Below are 26,095 nucleotides of genomic sequence, written 5' to 3'. Positions count from 1 at the left end.
TAGAGATGGTATGAAGGAGGAACATTGGCCATTTGAGAAATTTAGTGTTTGCTAAGCACCTCTGTATACACCAGGCACCATAAGCACCCCTGTATACACCAGGCACCATGATGTTTGTCTGAGATGCAATGGTCAATGAGACAACATGGTTCATGCCCTCGTGGAGCCTACAGACTGGTGGGAAAAAACAACTTGAACCTAGATAATTATAAGAGTGTGACAAGTGCTTCCTATGACAAGGGTATACATAACCACCTGTGTGTGAGCAGGTAAGAGGTCCTTGAATCTACCCTTAGGATCCAGAAAGACTTCTCTTACTTGGAAGTGACATCTGAGCAGAAACTTGAGTACTGGGTAGGAATGCACTGGGAAAAGGGATGGAAGATCAATGAAAAATTGTGAGGGTGATGGGTTTTGATAGAGGCAAGAGCTAGGGTCTGTGCTTCACATATAAAAAAGAAAGAAAGCTCGTCTTCCATTTTGGGGTTGAGGAAAAGGCCCAGAGTCATAAAGAAACCAAGCACAGCAGATAGAGCTGTGCCAGTGGGTGGGGGAGGGGGGAAGTTCTCACCTGTAGTACCTATTTGGGCAGCCTTAGTTGTGGAGGTGACCTTGACCTTGGTGGGTCATCTCAAGAACTAAATACAGGAGGAATAGTATGGGCTGTTCCACATGGCCCCTCAGGCATGCTCTCCAATCTTCCTGTCCCATCAGCCCCTGTGTTCTCACACATTGTTTTCATAGCCTGATTTGGGAGCTTCTAAAAATGTTTTGTACAGAGCCAGACTTTGTGAGGGGGCCAACCAACAAAGAACACCCCACTTAGCTGATGGAGGAATTGTTGGGGCCTGTTCCCTGATGGGAAAGGCCACTCCTTCCTCTTCCAATCCCTTCCAAGAACCTTAAAAACTGAAAGGGCCTTTTATGTTTCTGATAAATGGTTTGGCAAACATTGAGAGTTTTGGAATCATATGCTACCTGACTTGCCTTCTACTAATCCCCTCTCCCCCATCAAAATATGTTATGTCTCCTGGCAACACAGCCTGAGGAATGAATGGTGTCTCAGAGAGGTTAATGTTCTAGAGGTCACTTCTGGATCCTTGTCCTGGGTTTGTTGTTAACTAGCCCTGTGACTGAAAAAAAAAAATCACCTCTCATCTCTGAGACTTAGTTTCCAAGTGTATAAACCAACTGGGGTGAGCAAGGTTGCCAAGGTGCCTCCCAGCTCAACTGCTAGGAATCTGTTATTCTTTCTGTATCCAAAGCCACTTCAGTTTATCTCTACTCAAGCTAATTGTGGCCCAGGTATTGTCAGAGGTCAGAGGGAGTGGCCGTTGGCAGTGCCGAGCAGTTATACAGCTGCTGTGTCATCATAACGGTAGTGAAGAGAGTAAACATGAACCAGCAGAAACTCAGTTTCCCCCTCTGCTCTCTCACCTGCCACCCTCGAGCATGCCAACTTTTCCCTCCTCCTGCCCACCTTCTTCCACCCACAAATCTCTCCCAAAACTTTTGCCTACAGGGGAATTCAAGTCTTGTTTCTTTAATGGTCAGAATTGTGCTGGGTCAAGACTTTTAACTGTGTATTTAATTAGTCATCTGTATGCATGTAACTTAAAGGCGTTCAGCTGTGCCTTTTTATAGGATTAATAAAGCGGGTTGTAAATCACCTATGCAGCCTATAAAAGTATTTATAGCAGCTTTTCTCTCTCTTTGCCATTACAGAAGCTTTGTTTGAACTAGCTGAGGTTTGCGTGGGGATAGTTCTACCCAGTTCTAGGAGGAAAGCGTTAACAGTCCCTTCCTGGCAAACCGCAACTCCATCATTAGGCAATGCAAAATGTGCTGAAATGTTAAGCTCCAGCAAGGAAGTTCCAAGGCGTTATTGCCAACAGCAAGCCTTCTGTGTTAATGAAAATCAAAATACAAAAAAGCCAGTCAACTGCAAACACAAAACTTAAGCCGAACTTGAGAAATATGGCCAGAGCTGGAATGCCATGGCTTCTTGACTTCTATAAACCTTAACAGGATTTGGCAAGCCCTTTTCCAAGCTCATACATTTGCACTGGCCAAACACCTTTTGGAACCACCTCAGCCAATTCCACAGTATCACTGAGTCTGCAAAGAAACAAGCTACCTTTTGTTTGATAGACATTCAGAATTTTTGTGGGTAAAATAAACAGTTACCAGAACCCCTTCTTTGTGTCAGCAGGAAGTTCATTTCTCACACCCTACTCTCTAGCTGACCAAAGAAAAGATCCCAGTTCTTAAAAGAGAACCAGACTCAGTCATCTCCCCAACACCATTCCTCTACAAAGCCTGCCTGGCTCGAAGTCATCTTCTAATTGAATGCAATAGAAAATAGCCTTGATTAGAATCCTATCATAGAAGTTGACAAAAAGTTACACACAGACATACCTTAGTTATTATTTCAGGGCTAACCCTGGAGAGAAGTAGCCATAGGTTTTGGTTTTGCACAATACATGCTCTGAAACCTCAGAATTCCAACTTCTTTAGAAGAATCTTGACTGTGTCATGGTCAGCTATCTTAGCTGAGAGGAAAACAAAAGAACAGGAGTGTTAAAGAGATCGCAGGATGCTGTGAAAAATAACCTGACTCGGGGTTTGGGCACCGGAGGCAAACGACAGTCTACATTCCGCTCAGGATTGGGGGCTTCTATAATAGGTAGTAGTCTGCATATTCCCTGGCTGTTGGAGGGTAAGGCACTGAGTCACTTTGGTGGGCTTCCTGAGTTAACCAACTTCATGGGGCACCTGGGTTTTGCTTGGAGTTCTCTGGTATAACCTGTCTGCTTGTATTTATTCAGGAACAGAGTGTGAGGGAGCACATGATGCTGAGGGAGTGGAGTAGCAGTGGCTCTTCTTCCTGAAAGCTGGCGGTGAGAGTTGGCAGCTATGGACATTTGGTTCACCGGCTTGGTGAAATTTTTCCAACTTTGAAGATTGTGTGGAGGTCCTTCATATCTCAAATGTTTGTCTCCTTTTCTAGTTTACTTGGTTTTCTTTGTCCCTCCTAACCTTCCTTGCTTTACCTCCACTTCTTTACATCTGTTTGAAAAGCTCTTGGGGAAAATGTCAAGAGTGATTACCCCATTATCTGATTTCAGACTAGGAGGTTCTGGACTAATTCTTATGGAGGTGGGCTATATTTTTATTGAGATGAGATGTCTTCTACGAAGAAAATGTGTAGAAGAAATCAAGCTTTCCCTTTGATTATGGCTAGGTTAATTTGAACTTATGTGTTTTCTGGATCATTTTAAACTTCCAGAAAAGACATTCTCCATTATTATTTTTCTTTTTTCACAGTTTGAGAACTATCCTCCTTTTTTTAAAGAGTTAATAAAGAATAGGAAACATTTGAAGTTGAGGTTGAAAGTTTAACTTTACAATCTTTTATCACTGCATGTTCTTTGTTTGCTACTGATTTTTAACAAATGTATTAAGGTGTGGCTTACATATTATGAAATTCATCCATTTTAAATGTACAATTCAGTGACTTTTTTTTGTAGATTTACCAAGTTGTGTAACATCACAATAATTGTTTTGGAACATTTTCATCACTCTAATTTACACTTAATTCCTGTTCTACCCTCCAGCCTCAGGCAACTAATTTACTTTCTTTTTCTGTAGATTTGCCTTTTCAGGACATTTCATTTCAATGGAATCATTCAATATATAGTCTTCTGTGTTTGGCTTCTTTCACTTAAAATGCTTTTGAAGTTTTATTAATGTTATATTGGGTTGACCAAAAAAGTCTGTTTAGTATTTTTCCATAAAATATGACTTTCTTTCCTTCTTTCTTTCTCTCTCTCTCTCTCTCCCTTCCTTCCTTCCTTCCTTCCTTCCTTCCTTCCTTCCTTCCTTCCTTCCTTCCTTCCTTCCTTCCTTCCTTCCTTTCTTTCTTCTTTCTTCTTTCTTTCTTTCTTTCTTTCTTTCTTTCTTTCTTTCTTTCTTTCTTTCTTTCTTTCTCCTTCTTCTCCCTCTCCCTCCCCCACCCTCTCTCTTTCTATTGTTGTTCAAGTATGGTTGTCTCCAGTTTCCCCCCACCACTGCCCCCTACCCCACCCACCCCTACATCCCTCCCTTGATGCTACCATCCTTTGGCTAAAAGACACATTTTTCATTTTCACCCATAACTTTATTGATTTGGATATTTTGCATATGTTGGCTATCTCCTGCATGGTAGAACATTGATTGTTCTCAGTTAATGTCTCAGTTTGATCACTGTCAACTTCAACTGTTTTACCAGACTGTGAAGCATCATCCCGGGAGAAATCTTCAGCACAAAACTTCACAAACCACTTTTGACACATTCGCTCAGTCACAACATCTTCTCCATACACTGCACAAACCTTTTTTGTGTGTTTCAGTTGCATTTTTACCTTTCTTGAAATAATGAAGCATAATATGTTGAGAATGCTGCATATTTTCCTTCATCTTCAATATTAAAATGGCTGCACAAAAATCCACCAATTTTGATGAGTTTTTAAATGCACACTGATATGTCAGCTGTCACAATTCAATGTAAAAAAATCATCTTGAATGAAGTTAAAGACAACTAAGCACTACTAGAGCCATTGAACAGAAAACACTAAACAAACTTTTTGGTCAACCCAATAGCATGTGTCAATATTTCATCCCTTTTTATTGCTGATAATATTCCCTTGTAGGTATATAACATATTTTGTTTATCTTTTCACTAGTTTATGGACATTTGGGTTATGTTCACTTTTAGGCTATAATGAATAATTTTACTGTGAACATTTGTGTGCAAATGTTAGTGTGGACATATTTGTCATTTCTCTTGGTTAGATGTACAGGTCTGGAATTGCTGGGTCATATGGGAAATTTATGCTTACCTTTTAAGAAACTGTCAAACTTTTTTCCAAAACATCTGCACATTTTACATTTCCATCAGTACTATGTGAGATTTGCTGTTTTCCCACATCCTGAACACTTTCTATTATCTGTCTTTTTGATTATAGCCATTATAGTTGTATGATATGATATCTCATTGTAGTTTTAATTTGCATTTCCCAAATGACTGATGATACAGACCATCTTTTTTGAACTTAGCCATTCATATATCTTCTTTGATAAAATGTTTATTTCTACCTTTGGCTCATGTTTAAAAATTGACGTGTTTATCTTTTTGTTATCGAATTCTAAGAGTTTTTTGTATGTCCTGGATACTAGTCCTTTATCAGATATGTAATGTGAAAAAATATTTTCTCCCAATTTGTGGCTTATCTTTTTAATTTCTTAATGATGTCTTTTGGAGTACAAAAGTTTTTAATTTTGACAAAGTCTAAATTATCTTTTTTTTTTTACAGATCATGGTTTTGGTGTTGTATATAGGAAGTTTAGGAAGTTTTATCTTAAATTAAGCTCCTCCTGTCTTCTTCTAGATGTTTCATATTGTATTTTAGGTTTTATGTTTAGATCTCTGATCCATCTTAAGTTAATTTTTACGTATAGTGTAAGGTCTGAGTTCACCTTTTTGTGTGTGGATATACAATTTTCCCAGCATTATTTGAAAAAAAATCCTATTCTTTTGCCATTGAATTTCTTTTTTTTATAGTATAAAATTTTTATATTTAGAATTAGCCAGCTGGATTCAGTTTAAATGATCCCAATTTCATTGGCAACATCCAAAGCATCATAGTCTGGAGCCAGTCAAACATATGCCTTCATCTCCCCATCAGACCTGATCAGGGTGTTGACCTTGGCCACATCAATATCATACAGCTTCCTCACAGCCTGTTTGATCTGGTGCTTGTTGGCCTTGACATTCACAATGAACACAAATGTATTATTGTCTTCTATCTTCTTCATGGCTGACTCAGCAGTCAGAGGGAGCTTGATGACGGCACAGTGGTCAAGCTTGTTTCTACTGGGGTGCTCTTCTGAGGATATTTAGGCTGCTTTCAGAGCTGCAGTGTCTTAGGCCTCCTGAAGGTGGGTGATGTATGGATTTTCTTCTTTTTGTGGCTGTGGATGCCTTTCAGCACTGCTTTCTTTGCCTTCAAAGCCTTTGCCTTGGCTTTGGCTTTGGGAGGGGCAGGGGCTTCCTTCTTTGCTTTGGGCACCATCTTTATGAAAAGGGATTCTGTTGAATTTCTTTCACAACATTGTCAAAAGCCAATTGACCATAAATATAATGATTCATTACTTTCAATTCAGTTGCATTTTTATATCTATCCTTATGACAATGGTTACTAGTGATTTTAATCATAACGGAATCCTGATTGTCTAAAGAGAATCAGTACAACCAGACATAAGACATTGAGCTGGATTAAAAACAACAAGCAGGTCCCTCCAAACAAGGATGGGAGAGATGAGATGATTTAACAAATGATTTGCATGGAAGGAGAACCTAGAACTAGGGCTGCTTGTGGGACTAGAGTGATTCCTATAGAGAGAAGACCCACTATAGTGAGTGAAAACCTAAAGCCAATACCAAAGGTGAATTAAGTTAGGGAGCTCTCAAGAGAGGGGCCCAGGCAATGGGAGAGCTGAGCCAGGTGGCCAGTTAGGGAAAATATTTCTCTCTCCTGCTTGCCCAAACTCATCAAAGAATGTAAACTTGGAGCAATGTAGTAAAAACTTCTGTTTATTTTTCAATGGAGAAGTCTCTAAATGACTATGATTCATGAAAAAAAAAAACATTCCTTGTTTTTTTTTTAAAGCAAAACAAAGCCACCTTAATAAAAGAGAGTAATGGGAGGAGACTTTGGCTTCTAGCTTTCCTTCCTTTTCACTCTCTCCATCCTTTCTCCCATTTATAATATGTTTGGGATCCATTATTGTTCTTGACACAGAACAACCTCTATGATTCTTTTTTTAAATGGATATATCATTAACAACATACCAGTAAATACTGGTCAAAGTGACAACAATATAGCAAACCTGGTTTATGACTTATAATTTAGAGCAACATGCAAGGGACAGAAAAGACATTTGGACATTATTGAAGTCCATTGACATGTTTCCTGAGATTTCTAAGATGTTCACTTAGGAATTATGCACTGCAAACATGAGTATTGAAATTGCTTTCTCAAAAGGAATGCTCTTTCCTAAGCTTCTCATAGACCAAGAGAAGTTCACTGAAGCAACAAAAGTTGACTATATGGAATAAAAGGACTTTTCCTATAATCATGTTAAGAAAATGTGGCCTTGGCTCTTCATGTAGCTTGCTTGGAGCAGTCTGGGATCCCTAAGACTTTTTGGAGGATAGGCATGACCTATAATTAATTTGGGGGCCTCTGGTATCTGTAGGTAGAGTTCCACATCACTAAACACTATAGTCCCAGTCACTTCCTCATCTCAATAGGTTAAGTGAAAATAATATGACCTCTTGAATCAGGAACACATTATAGTGAGTGTGGGCCAATACATTGCTGGAACCTAGTGATGTTCAATAATCTTGGCTTCTTGCTCATGCCAACCACTCTTCATCCTCCACTCCCTAAAGAAGGTGGCTGTCAGTTGACCTAGGATGTTGGACAGTTAAGTTTTGATGAATGGCAGAGGAGACAGAAAGGCCTTATACAAGGCACACTTGGATGTTTACCACTTGGGCAAAATCTTCAGATCTAAACATGTGAAATGAATTGGCCCTTCAGAATGTTAAACCCATATGGATGTTATATTAAATTTCTTTCCAAATAACCAAGTTTTGCCAACTATTACTCTCAGTGCAGAACAAGAATTCAGTGGATTTCAGCTGAGTACCATTATCCTAAGCCGAGCTCACATGCAACTCAAACAAAAGTCCCCATACACCACATCACCAAGGCAATGCTGAAGACAGGCAAAAACCCCAAACCCATGGCTGGCCCAGGACAAAAAATAGCGAAACTGCATCTCTGAATCTCCTCACCCTGCTTTAGACACTTCCTCTTCCTATGTTTCCGTCCTTTCTGATGGCCCCGCAGAGCCCTGCTGTGGCCCTTCACCACTTGTGGTCTCCTGCTAGATCTGTTCCCTTAGGAAACACCTTCATCTTTGTGACTCCTTCTGAGAATGTACCTGCCCACCATTCTGTTTCTAATGGGTCCATCAGGGAGAAGACTGCAAGTAGTCTATTTATATGGACTAATTGTGTTAAGGCTTCTAGGAATTATTTTAGTGGATAGAAGCTATCTGGGGAGGGGCTTAGGGCTAACTGAAACTTTAAATATTGCACCACTGTATAGACTGGAACCCATTCTACCTACTGTCCATATCCTGTCTCTCTTTCCTTGTGAAGTCCAGAGAAGCCAGGACTGTCCAGGCCATGTGCATGGGGAAAGAGCGGTGATGTCTTCCTAGCTTTGTTCTATACAATTAACCTCAATTATTGCAGTAGGACTCTTGTCTAGTTGTGAAAAAATTACCCCAGGCTCCCCTCAGATGTTCTGGTTAGTCACCGCCATTCTATGGGGCTCTGTTGTCAGCCTGGACACATGAATAGCGACAGCAATTGCCACAGTCTGCCCTCTGCTCTGTGGCTTGCACAGTTTGTTTTGACCACACTGGGCTCTCAGCCTGGCTTTCTTCCTGTGGAAGCTGTGACATTTCCATTGTGTCAGGGCTGGCTGGAGCTCAGGAGAGTCATGAAAGAAATAGAGTGTGCTGGAGGGCATACTATCCACAGGGGTCTAGAGCAGCAGATTGGAGCTTCTATGGAACCTCAAGGCTCAATGTGGCTTCCCAGCCTTTTCCTTATTCCAGAAACCTAGGAAAGGGCTCAAAGGAGGAGCTGTTTATGTACAAAGTGTACAGAGGAGTACTCTGGGGATGGAGGTCATGAAAAGAGAGGTAGCGGAGCAGGGACAGAGGAGAAGAAAAAACCTGAGTATATATCTGACTTTGGCTTGTGAGCCAAGCTCATTACCAGAAATTTTGGGGGAAAAATAAAGTTTAGTAACTTTCATTCAAGGACTTGAATCATTTCTTAAAATAGTAGATTTTCTTTTCCTGATTATAAAAACATCCATGATCACTATAGAAAAGGTAAAAAACATAAAAATTACCAATAGAAAAACAAAAATCATCCAAATAGGGGAAACCATTGTTAATATATTGACATTTGCATAAATATATCTGGTATATATATATACATATATATGTGTATATATAAAATATATTATCTGTGTATATATTTTTTAACTCAAGGAAGAATCATATTGAATTATATTTTGTCTTTTTCATTCAGCATTATGTACTTTTCTACAAAATGATTTTAATAGCTGAATGTTATTCCATCTCTTTCATGTAGCATAATTTAGTCAATCAAACCACTATTGTTGGACATTTAGGTTGTCTCTAATTTTAACACATCTTTGCTCACTTTCATAATTATATCTTTAGAATACACTTCTAGAAGTGGAATATGCATGTTACATTTTTTACACACACTGACATATTTCTCCCCCATTAGATTGTTCTAAATTATATTTGTACCAGTAGTAGGTAAAATGTATTTTTTCCCTTGCAGTCTAACATTGGGTAGCATTCTGTCTTTGTTAATCTTTTCCAAGTTGAGAAGCAAAAATTCTATTTCATTATTTTAATAGAATGTTTTTGCTTACTGGTATGATTTGGTATTTTTTTCATTTATTTACTGATGAAATCTATAAATACATATCACAAATAAGTGGAGTCTCCCTGTTTTTTAAAATATATTTTATTGATTATGCTATTACAGTTGTCCCATTTCCCCCCTCTTTTCCCCTTTGCCCTGCACATTCCCCCCTTTAGTTCATGTCCATGGGTCATACATATAAGTTCTTTGACTTCTACATTTCCTATACTATTCTTAACCTCCTCCTGTCCATTTTCTACCTACCATTTATGCTACTTCTTCTCTGTTCCTTTTCCCCTCTCTCCCCGTCCCACTCCCCTATTGATAACCCTCTATGTGATCTCCATTTCTGAGGTTCTCTTCCTGTTCTAGTTGTTTGCTTAGTTTGCTTTTGTTTTTGTTTTAGGTGTGATTTTTAATAACTGTGAGTTTGCTGTCATTTTACTGTTCATATTTTTATCTTCTTTTTCTTAGATAAGTCTCTTTAACATTTCATATAATAAGGGCTTGGAGATGATGAACTCCTTTAACTTGACCTTATCTGAGAAGCAGTTTCTCTGCCCTTCCATTGTAAATGAAAGCTTTGCTGGATAGAGTAATCTTGGATGTAGGTCCTTGCCTTTCATGACTTGGAATACTTCTTTCCAGCCCCTTCTTGCCTATAAGGTCTCTTTTGAGAAATCAGCTGACAGTCTTATGGGAACTCCTTTGTAGGTAACTGCCTCATTTTCTCTTTCTGATTCTAAGATTCTCTCCTTATTTTTAATGGGTAATGTAATGATGATGTGCCTTGGTGTGTTCCTCCTTGGATCCAACTTTTTTGGGACTCTCTGAGCTTCCTGGACCTCCTGAAAGTCTATTTCCTTCACCAGACTGGGGAAGTTCTCCTTTATTATTTGTTTAAATAAGTTTTCAATTTGTTGCTCCTCTTTTTCTCCTTTTGGTACCCCTATAATTTGGATGTTGGAATGTTTAAAGATGTCCTGGAGGTTCCAAGCCTCTCCTCATTTTTTTTGAATTCTTGTTTCTTCATTCTTTTCTGGTTGAATGTTTCTTTCTTCATTCTGGTCCACACCATTGATTTGAGTCCCAGTTTCATTCCTGTCACTGTTGGTTCCCTATACATTTTCCTTTATTTCACTTAGCATAGCCTTCATTTTTTCATCTAATTTGTGACCAAATTCAACCAATTTTGTGAGCATCTTGATTACCAGTGTTTTGAACTGTGAATCTGATAGGTTGGCTATCTCTTCATTGCTTAGTTGTATTTTTTCTGGAGCTTTGATCTGTTCTTTCCTTTGGGCCATTTTTTTTTTTCTGTCTTGGTGCACCTGTTACATAGTAAGGGGCAGAGCCTTCATTGTTCACCAGGACCAGGTAACCCATGTTGCTGCATTGTGACACTATATGTGGGGCAGGGGTCTGAGAAGGAACAATGGCACTTGCTCTGCTGTCTGCTAAATTTCAGTCACTTGCCCCACTACCCACAAGCAAAGTGGTCCATTCTGGTGCTGATTCCCGGGTGGATGGGTTTATGTACATTCTACACCCTGTGGGTCTCTCCAACAAACTCTCCTGTGAGACTGGGAGTTTCTCCCACTGCCACCTCAACCCCCACAGGTATTTTCAATCGGTGGTTTGAGGCTTTATTTCCTCATGCTGGAGCCCTGAATTGCGTGGTATCTCTCTCTCCCCAGTTGTTCCTACTGGTTTATCTGCATGTGAATGTGGGACTGCCTGCTCCACAATCTGCCACCTCACTGGGTCCGCCAGCTGCTGCCTTGCCACGAGTCTTCTCTGCTCCGCTGCCTGTCTCTACCCCTCCTACCAGTCTGGATGAATATGTCTTCTTTAACTCCTTGGTTGTTGGGCTTCCATACAGTTTGATTATCTGTCAGTTCTGGTTGCTTTTTGTTTTTAAACTGTTGTCTTTATTTTGGTTCAATGTATATGAACATTTTAAGCACCCACAGAAAAGAGAGATCTATTTGGGCCACAGGCAGAGGGAAAAGCCTTCAAGGAGCTGCTGCAGTGCTGTTGGGCCTGAGATGTGGGGCAGGATATAAATCTTTGGGCAAGAGAAAAGAGCAGTGGAGAAAACACGTGCCTTGGGGCTGACTCAAGAAAAGGTACAGAGGTGGAGTGAGAGAGACAGTAAGAAAGGGAAAGAAGGAATCAGGCCTGGTTTGGGGTTTGGTTACTCATCTTTCACCCCCATGAACTCTGGCCCAAGAAGATCCTGGCACAAGTTTTTGGTTTAAGGTTGTTCTGTGTATGCAACTCAAGAATGTTTGCAATACCACTAGGAAATGATCAACTGTGAAAAGTAGACCAAATCTGCCATTGTATACTAGAATTACTCATGTAATGTATTAAAGGGATGCTATGCTTGGTGTTTTCTTAAACGGGTGGGTAGAGTTGAGGAGCAACAAGGCAACTGGAAAGAAAGAAGAACAATAAGAATTAATGTGGCATTGCCTTATGAAATGTAATATGCCCTGGTTGGGCCTTGTGGGTGCCTTATTATTTTTTTCCCCTTTCTAAGAAAAGATCTGGGTAGGGTCCACATGAAAGAACAGAAGACAAAAGAAATGAGGCTTCCAAACTGTGGAATGGTCCACAGAAGCTCAGTGGACTATATACCTCTTATCATAGTGACCCTAATACCAAAGATCCACAATTAGCCATGCCACCCTCTGTCTGGAGAGGCAACCATTTGGCAGTAGAGGATGGGGAATTGCCAAGGGGTAACTGCAGCTGGCTTGGATGGCAAGGACACCTGTTGAGACAATGTTCCCTACATGCTGTGGGGCACATTGGCTCTGTCTCTTGGTGACAACAGGGTATAATACCTCTTGGCTCCCTGTCCTTAAGTGGCCAAGCAAGGAAGAATCTGTCCCATGGGCAAATGTAAGACTTGGTTGGGCCCCATGGCTAGGAAATTCTTCATTTATCTAAAGGAAAGAAAAATGTGTGCAGACCATCTATTTTGTGCAAGGCAGACAAATGCAGCCCCAAGGAGAGAAGAGCCTGTACCCAATGGCTAAGTGGAGCATGGAGCCCTGGCAAGGAAGAGAAGAAAAGCAGGCCTGGGCTGAGGGCCATGGGCGGCCGCCTGGTGGGAGCACCATTATTCCACTCCTCCTGCTCTCTGTGGTTGGGAACACAAAGAGAAAGAGGGTGGGGTAGGAGGGCTTGGCCCCTCTCCTTGCAGAGGTCGGCTCACTGGCCTCAAATGATTATTGAGTTTAATGAATTGCAGCTTGTAAAAGTCTTTGAAGCTAGAAGGCAGAGCCTGAATGCTGAGGATTCTTTTTCTTAAATCATTTTATTATGTGAGTCGAAAAATAAATCTCTCTTGAGCAGAGAGCAACAGTCAAGCCTGCCAGCCTCCAGTCGTGGTAATTTTTTTCTCTTTCAAACTGCAGTTAAAAGATGAAGACTACAAAAATGTGGAAAAACCAAAGCACCGGAAGACAATGGGCTTGACATTTAGGCGAGTGGTAGGGGAAATGTTAAAGGGGTTTCCACTGGAGCAATAACAATTAGCCCCATTAGCTTGTGCATAACCCATAAATGTAAGGAGCACATAAACTGAGAGAGCAAATCACCACAGTGCCTCTGGGAAAATATCTCTATGCTGGAACCATCTCACTAAATGGATGTAAAAAAATCATACTATGTGTGTGTCTTTTCGGTGGCAATTAACCTCAATTACTATACTATAGTCCATAAAAACAGCTGCACAAGTTAGGGTCTGTGAGGAATCTGTATCTGAAAACTGGCCCACACTAGTTACCCCAAAGACAGGATCTGCATTTGGGGCATTTTCAGATGTGATATAAATCCTGACTAGCATCTTGTCCTCCCATCTATAAAAAAAGGATTAGCAGGTGTGTCTTCCCAGCCAACCCTTTATGGCCTGGGCGTTGTGGCAGCATCTTGCTGGCTCACACCTCAGTAATAAGTCAGAAAAAAGTAAGGAAGGGAAGGCAATTCAATTCACCAGGATTCTTGCAGGTACCTTGAAGAAAAACCTTGGAATTTCCTTCCTAAGTGAGGCCATCAATTGATCAAGGTGACTTTTATGTTAATGAGGAAATGTTTGGAAAGCCCCAGGTAACCTAAGGATGGGGGTTGTTTGCCAAGAGAACCAGCCTTGATCAGAGGGTTGAAACTTTGAGCCCCACTCTCTGACTTCTGAGGTGAAGAGAGGGGCTGGAGATTGAGTTCAATCACTAATGGCTAGTGATTTATCCAGGTATGCCTATGTAATGAAGGCTCTATAAAAACTCAAAGGGCTTCTGGAGAGCTTCCTGGTTGGTGAATCAAAACACATCCACCTCTCAGGGCCCAAACTCTATGGGGACAAAAGTTCCTGCCTTTGCCCTATGTATCTTCATCTGGCTGTAGATGTGTATCTTTTATAATAAACTGGCAATCTAACAAATAAACTGATTTGCTGAGCAAAGGTAACAACCTCAACGTGCAGTTGGCAACTGAAGTAGGGGAAGGGAGTGAAGTCTTATTGGACTGAGACCTTAACCTGTGGAATCCAATGCTACCTCTAGGGAGATAGTATCAGAACTGAGTTACATTTGTGGGACATCTGGTCAGTGTCCACCGAGAACTGAAGTAATTGCTTGGTGTTATGTTGAAGAAAAAAACACGTATTGGAATTGGTGTCGGAATTGGAAATGTCCTGGTTGTATAATCCATATAAATGCTTTTGGTATTTTTCTTTGTATGAACTTGATTTTCCTTTTTTAGGTTGCTTATCTTTGGTCTCCACTTTGCCATCTTTATTTAATGTAGCCTTTTCCAAGAAAGCATAGAATATAGAGGAGAGACAAGTCTGGGTTCCAGCCTTGACACAATTTGATCTTGATCAAATTATATAACCTCTTAGCCTCAACTTTCTTGCCTATGAAATGGGGATAATGAAGCCAAGCTCTCAGTTGTTATGATGACTAAACTGAATAGCGCAGCTGGAACCTCTGTATTCTAAGTATATTGTAGGTATTTGCAAATGTTAGATTCTCTTTGCAAAGCCTGTATATTTTATAAATATTTAGTGAGGAAATAACTTCCTATGAATCTTTCAGTGCAGACAGATGGAACTTGAAGTTTTATTTTCCTTATTGATATGACTTTTTGGTATTAAAACATTAAAAAACTAACCTTAGTCTGCAAGTAAAGTAGGCTTTGATCATGCCAACATTCTCACAATAGCTCCATGAGGACTAAGGAGGTATGATAGACCTTGTTTATAGAGGTTCAGGAAGTTACAGAGGTGGCTCCATCATTGGGAAGATTTGTGTAATTGTACTCCATTCTGTTCCAAGTGAAGGGGAGAGAGGAAAAGAGTAGCTGTCTTGGGTCCAGGATATGGCTGTGGTTGGGAGAAGAGAAGTAGGGGAAAAGAGTCGTGTCAGATCCTGGCCCAGTGCAATCAGGGTCCTTGGCTGTCTCTTTTTGAGAGATTTCATTTTGTTGTGCTGCATCAGATTCACTATTGAATCACCATCAGTTAACTAATCCATGAAAAAATTGTGAGCAATAATGTAAGACAGGGAGAGAGAGAATATAGACAGAGGGGGACATGCCGTCAAAGAGAAAGGAAAAATTAAAGAGAGCATAGTACTGACACTGAAGCTGTTTGGGTGCATCAATGGCTAAGTTCACTGAAGTGTCGGAATGGTAGGACCAGTATAGCTCAAGAGACATAGAAAGTACAAAGTATTCTAAGTTATGAGAACTAATCCAAGGGCTAGGATGGTGGATAAAATAGTCACCCCCATAAGATCAACTCCTGCCCTTGTGGAAGAAGCATTCACTTTAAAGAGATAATCATAGTCTTAAGGATGTGTGTCATGGATGCCCTGGGCCACTATAGAGAGTTTCATTCGAATTGAGAAGTTGTTACAAGAGAAATGGGTATCTCTAACTCAGTACCTTTTCCTAGTTCTCTACCTGGCCTTGGGTACTCTAGCCATTATTGTCAGATTCTCTTTTAGGAAGTGGAGAAGGGAGCAGAAGTCATAGAAGGGTGTTCTGTATTTGAAGTTTTTTCTTTGTAGAATATGATTGTTGATGATCAGAGAGAGGCATTAGTGGTTCTTGACATGTGAGCCTTTGACCTACTGAGTCAGAAATCCTAGGGTAGGGCTCAACGTTCCAGTTTGACAAATGTTCCAGGTGATTCTGATGTATGCTTAAGTTAGAGAACCACTGGACTAGAGCACAGGGTTTAAGAATGCAGACTTTGTTAGCTGGGTCCTAATCCTAATTCTATAATTTGGTAATTGTGTTGTGTCAAAGAGCTGTTGCAAAGATTAAAGGAGAAGATGCTTGTCCACGGGGTTTTCACAGTATCAGAATCATAGCTGATAAGCATACAAGAGATTGTACCCAGGGACTTGGGGTGGTGGGTTGTGAGTTTGCTTGTTGGAAGGCTTGTGAAGGGAACTTCTTGTTCTTGCATATCCAGCTTCTTTCTACCTCATTGAATGTCCTGGGTTCTGAACGACATTGTCTTCCTTATGTCCTACTACTATCTAAATATGGAAAATGTTGCTCTGTCGGGACCCTGCTGGTAAGTGGAATGGCTCCACCCAGAACAGTGGGAACACAGGCTGGCTGAGGCCAGAGCTGTGTCCTATTTTGTTTTTTTGGAAGTGGGGTGGAGGGAGCAGCAGTTTCCTTGTTTTTTCCCCTCTTTGGCGACACTGTTCTCCCTGAGCCCTGAGGAATAATGAAGAGAGAAAAATGAACATTTTTGTGGTTCAGCTAACATTAAAATGGGAAAAGCACATCACTGAAATTAGAATGTCCTGTTCATTAGTCACTTTTTCTTCTAAAATTAAATTGTCTCTACAAGCAGGAAAAAGAACAAGCCCTTGATGACCTCATAACTCATTATTTCTAAGGAATATACTTACTGCCCAGCAGATATAAATCTGAAATTGATTTTCCATTTCTGGCAGCCATTGACTGGAGGCCTCGCAGGTACTTGAGAAAGAGAATATGTACTTTTGTGTCGTTGGCAGGGGCAGATGGGGAGAGGGCATTGCTGTTGTTGGTAACCTTGAGTGCAGCTGTTGAAGATCCGTTTTGCTTTGCAAGGCATCTGAGCCTTTTAGACACTGAGGAGGAGGAACTCAGGTAGGCTTTTTCACTGTGAGGAGCTTTAGTAACTATACACAAGGCCACTCTTACAATGGAGATTCCCTTTCCAGGTCATTAGAAAAGAATGTGCCAGGCACCACATGCTGATATGGGATGAGAGGGAAAAGCAACAGAGCCTCATGGACATGAGGGTGGTTGTTAGAACGAGGGTTTGAACTGATACTTTCGGTAACATCCTTTGCCTCCCTGTCTGCCACCCTGCCCCCCTGCCACCAGACTTCTGTGCTTGGCATTAACCAGGGCTATAGCTAAACTCTGAACTCTCAGCAGGCCCCTCCTAATGTCAGGATTATACCTGTTCCTTAAGCAAATGAGATGGCTCAGCATTCCTCTCTGGAGTTAGACCAGAAAAATTCTGGATGTAGTTCAAGTCTCTTGTGCCATGGCAAGCTGGGCCAACATTGGACCCCTACGTAAGTGATGGCATAGCCATTACTTCCCCCTCCCCCGAGCTCAACAGACTAAGAATATAAATCATCACAGAATTCAGTGATGGATTCATCCCCAAGCTCAGTGAAATGTCTGCTGATGTTCAAAAACCATTTTCATGTTGAACTTACAGTTACCAGCTATGCAGCACAAGATGATAGGAACAGAAGTCATGCATGAGCCACACCTCACAAAATATATACTAAATTTAACATTTTGTAACTTAACTCTGCATTAATATGCTCACATTCATTTTTATAGCATTAATTAAATTGCAATTATGCTTCAGGAATAAAAACAAATCATCTTGGGAATGACTAAATGATGCAAAGTAGCTGAATGATGAGCAATCTATAGTTCCTTAAATATATTAGCAACCCTAATATGTTGCATTTAAATAGCAGATTTACATGTAACACTAAATTGAGCCATTGTTTAGTAGAACTCCCCCTCCCTAAAATGATAGCATAACATTTCTGGAGACCTAGCCAAGAGATTGTTCCCTCATAGGTCCCTTGGTCAGGCTAATGTCCTTGTAGTAGGCTAAATAATGGTCTGTAAAGAGACTCTATCTCTGGAACCTGTGAATATAAAAGTATATGGCAACATCTTTGCAGGTATGACTAAGTTAAGGATCTTGAGATGGGGGGATTATCCTGGGGTATTACAGTTGGCTTTAAATGTAGCCACATGTATCCTTACAAGAACAGGCAAAGGGAAATTTGCTAGACATAGAGGGGAGGCAATATGAAGTCAGAGCGAAGAAGGATTTGAAGATACTGGCTCTGGGGATTGTAGTGGACTGGTCACAAACCAAGGAATGCTGCAGCCTCCAAGAGCTGGAAGAGGCAAGGTATGTTTTTTTTTTTTTTTACCCCACTTTGGTTTTGTCCATGTGTCCTTTACAGATGTTCCTGAAAACCTCTTTCCCCTCCCCCCCATTATCCCTTCCCACTTCCCCTCTGGTTACTGTCAGTTTGTTCTGAGAGCCTCCTCAGTTTGTTCTGGAGGAGGCATGGCCCTGCTGATACACTGATTCCAGCCCAGTGATAGTGACTTTGGACTTCTGGACTCCAGCACTATAAGAGAATACATGGTGTTGCTTTAAGCCACTGGGTTTGTAGTAATCGGTTATAGCAGCCACAGGAAATGAACACCTATAATCCCTCAATAAGGGTGAATCTGATTGGAGGACTGGAGTGCTAGGGCAGACTTAATCCTAACAGCTGAGAGATCTCTGGGCCTCACTGCATTCAGTCACTGATTCTCTAATGAGCTGTCTGGGTCCTTATGCAAATAAACCACTCCTCACCCTGCTCTCTACCCAAGCTCAGAGGAACAGTTGAGTATGTAGGAAGTACACAGCTCAAACCTTCATTCTGGAATCTATTACATAAACAAATCACCATACCTACATGTAGGATGTAGATATAAGGACAATGGAAGGTAACCCATCCTCCCTCAAAATCCACTCAGCGTTGTTCTTTCATTTATTTGTTCATCCAGTCATTTAGTAATTATTTATCAAGGGCCTACTCTGTGCCATGAACTATGTACTTTCAGAAACTCTGCAATAGTTTATTTCCCAAACCTTCATCTTTGAGCCAAAACTCAGCTGAATCTCATTTAGTGGGAAGTTTACACAGAAAGGAGAAGTGCTACTTTTCCTGCTTAAAAAAGGCCCTCCCTAAAAACTAATCTCATTTACAAATAGTTTCTGGGCATAGTGGATGAGAAGTGATTTGTTTCTTCTCCCACCTACTATAATAACTGAGTTATTTCTGAACACACAAGCCTAGTATGTTGCCTGTGATGACAATATTCATAGTCCCATCAGATTTATTTTTATTGTTAAACAATTTCATAGATGCCACTATCTATATTTGAACTTCCAAAATGCCCATTGCATTTAGAATAGGAACTTCAGAAATCCAGGGTAGTATCACATTAACTCACGTTGTGTGATTGCTAATGTTATCAAGCCTAGGAGCATGTACATGACTAAATTAAATTAATTATAATCAAGAAGAATATGGTAAATTCACTAGATTATTCCACTGAGTTTTATCTATTAATGTATAATTCAGATATATTCTAAATGTTATAATCAATTAAGTTACTTTTGCAGTATGTACTCATTTTCATACCTCTGTGGATCTGTGTATTTGCTGAAAAGTCTGAGCATTTTGGGATCTTTACAGTTTTTGTCAGGGTATCTTACTGCCTGAAAAAGTGGCTAAGAAGTCAGACACTGGAGGTAGAATATGAGAGTGCAAATCTCATCTCTAACCACTTACAAGCTATGTAACCTTGGGCATGACCTCTCTAGATTTCAGTATCTTTGTATGAAAAAAAATAAGAATTATAGTAGTTCTTATCTCAAAGGGTATTTACAAGTATTTTCTGAGATATCTATGTAAAGCACATAGCATAATGTTTCCCACTAACAACAGGAACAAGGCAAGAATGTCCCCTCTCGACATTGTTTTTTAGGCATCACACTGAAAGTTTTAGCTAATACCATAAGACAAGAAAAAGGAAATAAAAGGAATATGGATGGTAAAGAAGATATGAAATTGCTTTGGTTTGCAGAGGATGTGATTGTCTATGTAGGAAACCTGAAAGAATTGACAAAAATCCTCCTAGAAGTAATGTCAATTACCTTCCTAGATACCAGCCATGAAAAAGTGAATTTGAAATTAAAAACACAATGCCATTTACATTATAAACCCCAAAATGAAATACTTAGGTGTAAATTTAATAAATTATGTATAAGATCAATATAAGGAAAACTACCAAACTATGATGAAAGAAATAATAGAACAGTTAAATGGCAAGTTATTCCATGTTCATGGGCAGGAAGACTCATATTGCTAAGATGTCAATTCTTCTCAACTTCATTTATATGTTTAATGGCCAATAAAAAATCCCAGCAAGATTGTCTATCAGTTTGTCTATATTTTGTGGATATAGACAAACTGATTCTAATGTTTACATTAGAGAGGCAAAAGCCAAAGAAAAGACAACACATTATTGCACGAGAAGAGCAAAGTTGGAAGACTGGCAGTACTCGATTTTAAGACTCACTATAAAGCTACAGGAATCAAGGCAGTGTGGTATTAGTAAAAGAATAGACAAATAGATCAGTGGAATGGCATAGATAACCAATACATAAGTAGACCAACATAAATATAGTCAACTGATTGTTGAAAAGAAACAAAGGCAATACAGTGGAGTAAAAGATAGTCTTTTAAACAAATGGTGCTGGAACAACTGGATATCCATATATGCATTCCTCCTACCACCCAAGAAGTCTAGACACAGGCCTAACACACTTCGTAAAAGTGAACACAGAAAGGATCATAGACCTAAGTATAAAACACACAACTCTAAGACTTTGAGAAGATAAGATAAGAAAAAGCCTAGATGACCTTGGATATAACAATAGAATTTTAGATGTAACATCAAAGGCATAATCCACTAAAGAAAGAGTTGATAAATTCACCTTCATTAAAATAAAAAGCTTCTGTTCTGAGAAAGATACTGCCAAGCGAATGAGAAGACAAGTCACAAACTGGGAGAGAGTATTTGCAAAAGACACTTGATAAAGGATTGTTATCCAAAATATATAAAGTATATACAATGTCTGACCTAGCAAATGCTCATTAAATATTAGCTATTACTATTATTTGATTATTGTTTTTTCATTTTGCTTCAGTACTCCTCTATTTCCATCAGTTTTCTCATTTAATTTTTTTGTCAGTAACAGTTGGTTTACTTCCAGCCCAGTATTTCTCTCAATCAAATCCTGATAGCTCGCTGGCTGATTTGATTGAAAGTTTACTGGGCTTATCTTCTGAAAAGCCTTGAAGGCACAGAGGAAATGTGTTTGATAGGGTTATGGACCCAACAGTCCATCTTTTATTGGGTGCATTGGAGGTAGTACCAGGGAGCAGGGCAGCCTACAGGCTCTCTTCACTCTACTGCTTCTTGATGAGGAAAGAGGGTGGGGTTGGTGACAGGCCACTGCAGCCCTCAGGGAACAGACATTGCTGGTCATCGCTGCAAGGTAGGTGGCTGTGGAGAACTGACTAAACCAAACTAAGAAATATTACACTCTAGGAAGTGCCTACTTTGCCTGCCATATCTTGAAGAATCGGCATTATAAATTCCAAATCTCTCTGGAGTTCTAGAGCCCATCCTTTAGGAAGTGCCCCCTGGGGAATAATCTGAAGAATTCCTCCACTCCTTTTTGCCCTCCCTGTGTTGTGTGCACCACCAACCTCACTACCTTGAGACTCACAGAGCCAGGTAGGTCAAACAACTGCTTCAGAGTGGAGTTTGTGTGGAGTTTGTCCCATAGTAGAGAGTGGAGTAGAGAGTGGATCACGAGTGAGTGCAGGGTGATAGGAATGGTGGCTCCCAAGTGTGTAATGTCTCCTCTACTACCCGCCCCTGCCCCCAAATCCCTCTGATAGCCCCTCTGGGCTACTCCCTGCTGAAGTAATAAGCTTCTTCAGCTCCTAGTCAAATGCATTAAAGAATAGTTTTTAAAGGAATTATAAAATATCACAAATGAAGATTAGAGTTTTAAACTTTGGGTTTCTCTCCTCTTGTTGTGAATATTTAGTTACCTATTAAATATTCATGAAGTGTTGGCAGCCTATAGAAGATGAAGAAAGAGTTCCTGGTCAGTGAATTTATATTCTTATCGATAATGAGAGACAGCAAAGCTCTAATGCAGCGACATTCCAGGTAAAGAGTTAGACAAGCCTTCCCGGTGAGCTGCTCAGGGCATTTCATTTCATTTTCCTTTTGCCCTAGGGTCTGTTCTTCTAATCCTTCAGACTTGCATCATTAAGAATGGGAGCAAGTAAAAATATGTAGCAGAGACTTGCATTATATACTCTCTCAACATGCAGAGAGTATAATGAGGGTTTTGAAAGAGCAGAGAGATACAAATTTGACAAACCAGATTATAGAACATATGCAAGTAAAAGTAGCAATGACTGAGAAAAAGAAGGGAATGGAGAGAACTTTAAAACTTAAACAAATTGTGTTGTTGTGTTGACTTTATTGGCAATAGAAGGGAATTGAGTACCTAATACTTGACTTGAGGGCTTTAGATTTTTTTTGGTTGGGGGAAGGGGGTATAGAGCAATCTTTGAAGATATACAGGCAGGGAACATGGAGAAGGAGGCATCCTTTTTTTTTTTTAATTTAAAGTACAGAATTCTTCATGATAAGGGAAACTGTTGGAACATGGTAATCCCTATTCTATTCTTTGTCGCTCTGATGAACCTGTATCAGTTAGGATTAGCATTGATTACAAGTAACAAAGACCCCGATTATTGTAGCTTAAACAAAATAGGCATTAGTGTCTCTCTTGTATACAAGTAGGATGTGAGCAGTCCAGGAATGAATGGCCACTACTTCACAAAGTCCTCAGAGACTTGGATTCTTCAATACACTTTTCTGTTATCTCTAGAGTAAGACCTTTGTCCTCAGGGTCCAAGACGGTCATAAGAGTTCAAGCAATCCCATTCAAGTTTTCAAGTAGCAGAAAGAAAGATGGAATGGAGAAGGAATGGGAAAAGGGCATGCTTCAACTTTCTTTGAGAAAATGTACTAAAACTGCATGACAGCTCCATTTATTTCCCATTGGGTTAACAATTAGATACATGGCCACATCTAACTAGAAAGGAAACCAAGGAATGTGGCCATATTCCAGCTAAAAATCAGCAGTCCTATTATTATGGAGGAAGGAGAGAAAATTGCCATGGTAATCTCTTAAATCCCAGCATGATGGTCTAGCCTTTTTAATATCAAAGTAAGATATTCAATAAAAAAGATATGGCTACTTATAATATCAAGCTGGTAACCAAAGAACCTAGTTTCTTTCCTTGATTCAGATAAATATGAACAGTTTTTCTAAAAATGGTCTAATATTTGAGTTTCTCACTGTAAGTCAAAATTAGGAGGCAGACAGAACTAGATTCAAACCCTAGCTCTTCTACTTACTAGCTGTGTGACTTTGAGCAGATTACTTATGCTCTCTGAACTTCAGTTTCATTATCCCTAAAATGGGCATGACACCCATGCCTAAACGTGTTCTTAGGATTAGATATCAATACAGATGTGAAATAAGTTGATACAATAAATAAGAACTTGTTTGGCAACTTCTTCTCTTTTAATACACATTATCCTTATCTGGAAAGTGCTCTTCTGCTCTATGTCCATGGCTTCACTCCCAACATCCCAAGGAGTCTTTTTCTGATCTTTGTTCCAATCCTTTCCTGCCAATTCACATAAAGGGGTAGCTCCAGCACACCCAAGGAGCACCATTGATTGCAGCTATTGCCATGCTGACATTGAAAGCAGGAAATGTGCTGTAGGCCAGGAACACAGTTTTACCCAGTGCTTACCCAGAAACATACAGAACATAATACCTAAGACTTACATTACTATAATGCAAATGTGCACAGGCATAAGCATTTATCTTTTCATGAGCAATATATAATGTCTGTATCTTAAATGTCTTAAAAGAGCTGGAGTGGTCTCTAAAGTGGTTGCTTGATAAAAAGTGAGAGTTTTATGGTCTTTAAAGTAGTTGCTTGATGCACACTTAAGGGGGTCTAGTTTGAAAGGAGTGCCCAGTGCTATAGACTGGATGTTTGTGTCCCCTAAAATTTATGTTAAATCCAAATATATTTGGAGGTGGGCCTTTGGGAGGTGCTTAGGACATAACAGTGGAGCCCTCATAAAACCCTAGACTTGACTAGAACCCTTATAAAAAAGACCTCAGAGAAGTCCCCGTTCTGCGATGTGAGTACATAGGGCCATCTGTGAACTAGGAAGCAAATCTTCACCAGATGCTGAATCAATTGGTGCCTTTTTCTTGGACTTCACAGCCCCCAGAACTATAAGCAATAAATTTATGTTGTTTATAAGCCACCCAGTCTATGAGATTCTGCTATAGCAGTCCTGGTGGATTAATACAACCAGGCTTCAAGTTTTCACCTAGCCTGACTCTCATACTCTCTCCCTGTGCTTGTGCTGGCTAACAACATGCCAGTTTCTCTCCATTATCATGAGGTCCACTAGGAGTAATTTATTTTAATACTTAGTGTATTAGTTCCCTAGGGTTGTCATAACAAAGTATCCCAAACCGGGAGGCTTAAAATGTAGAAATTTATTCTTTTGCAGTTCTGAAGTCTAGAGGTCTCCAATCAAGGTGTCAGCAGAACCATGCTCTGTCTGACACTGGATAGTCATTTCTTGCTGCTGCCTGGCTCCTGGTGGTAGCCAGTAGCACTTGTTCCTTCCTTTGTAAGTGCATCACTCCAATCCTTGCCTCTGTTGTCACATGGTATTCTCCCTGTGTATCTCTGTATCTCTTCTCTTCTTATATGGGCATCAGTCATGTTGGATCAGGCTCCATTCTAACAATCTCATGTTAACTTGATTACAACTTCAAAAACCCTGTATGCAAATAAGGTCACATTTACTGGGGGTTAAGACTTCAACATATCTTTTGGGGGAAACACAATTTAATCTATACCACTTATATATTTTTTTCACATTTTTAAAAACTGTTCAAGTACAGTTTTCTGCCTTTTCCCCCTACCCCAGCCCAACCACCCAGCCCTCCTCACCTCCCTCCTGCGTCCAAGATCCCCCCTTGTTATTGTCCATGTGTCCTGTATAATCACACCTGCAAACCCTTCACCCTTTTCTCCTAAAATTCCCTCTCCTCTCCCTCTGGTCACCATCGCCCTGCTCTCAATTTTAGTGTCTTTGGTTATATTTTGTTTGTTCATTTTGTTGATTAGGTTCCTGTTAACAGTGAGATCCTATGGTATTTGTCTTTCACTGCCTGGCTTATTTCGCTTAGCATAATGCTTTCCAGTTCCATCCATGCTGTTACAAATGGTAGGAGATTCTTTTTTCTTTCTGCTGCATAGAATTCCATTGTGTAAATGTGCCATAGCTTTTTAAAGTCCTAGAGGAGAACATAGGTAGGAAAATTTCAGACATTTCATGCAGTAATATTTTCACTGATATGTCCCCTAGTGAAAGGGACATATAGGAAAGAATAAACAAATGGGATCTCATCAAAATAAAAAGATTCTGCATGGCTAAAGAAAATAGTATTAAAATGAAAAGAGAACCAACTGTATGGGAAAACATATTTGCCAATGATACCTCAGACAAGGGTTAAATCTCCAAAATGTATAAAGAACTTACATGACACCACTTTAAGAAGACAAGCAACCCAATTAAAAAATGGTCAAAGGACTTGAACAGACACTTCTCCAAGGAGGACATACAGAGGGTCCAGAGATACATGATAATATGCTCAGTATCACTAGCTATCAGAGAGATGCAAATTAAAACTATAACACTTATATTATAGAACTTTGTGATATTAAAAATAAAAGAAATTCAGGCTTAACCCTACACAAATTTTACTCTTTCTGATAACCTTGATTATGAGAAAAGAATGAGCTAGAGTCATGTACTGCTGGCACTGGAAAAGTTCAGGATGCTGGGTGACCTTGGGGAGTGGGTCTTGGATGTGAATGTTATTATTGTATTGTAGATCCCAAAAGGTTTAGTAGCTTCCATCATAATGTAAGATTTTCCTCCTGCTTAGGAGTGAAGCTTGGATGTTCACGGGAAGGGAAAGATGACCATGTGCTTATATAGGTGTTCAAAGCTAAGAGGTGGGTTGTGCTGAGCTAGTGTGTGTGTATGTGCATGCATTCATGCTTGGGAGTGTGTGTGAGTGACCATGTGCATATGAATGACTATATGTGACTGTGTATGTCTGTGTGCATGTGAGCTTGTGTGTATCAGTGAATGAGTTAATATATGGTGAATGATTGT

General features: G+C 39.9%; 1 pseudogene; it reads right to left on the bottom strand.

Annotated features, from left to right (window-relative positions):
- Positions 1 to 5,599: 5,599 nt before the first annotated feature.
- On the bottom strand, positions 5,600 to 6,120 carry LOC114508902 (annotated as a pseudogene).
- Between the last annotated feature and the right edge of the window lie 19,975 nt (positions 6,121 to 26,095).

The sequence above is a fragment of the Phyllostomus discolor genome, chromosome 3 (genome assembly GCF_004126475.2).
Source record: "Phyllostomus discolor isolate MPI-MPIP mPhyDis1 chromosome 3, mPhyDis1.pri.v3, whole genome shotgun sequence".
In the NCBI taxonomy this organism is placed as follows: domain Eukaryota; kingdom Metazoa; phylum Chordata; class Mammalia; order Chiroptera; family Phyllostomidae; genus Phyllostomus; species Phyllostomus discolor.
The sequence above is the reverse complement of the archived record's forward strand: the minus strand, read 5'-3'. Positions and strand labels throughout refer to the sequence as shown.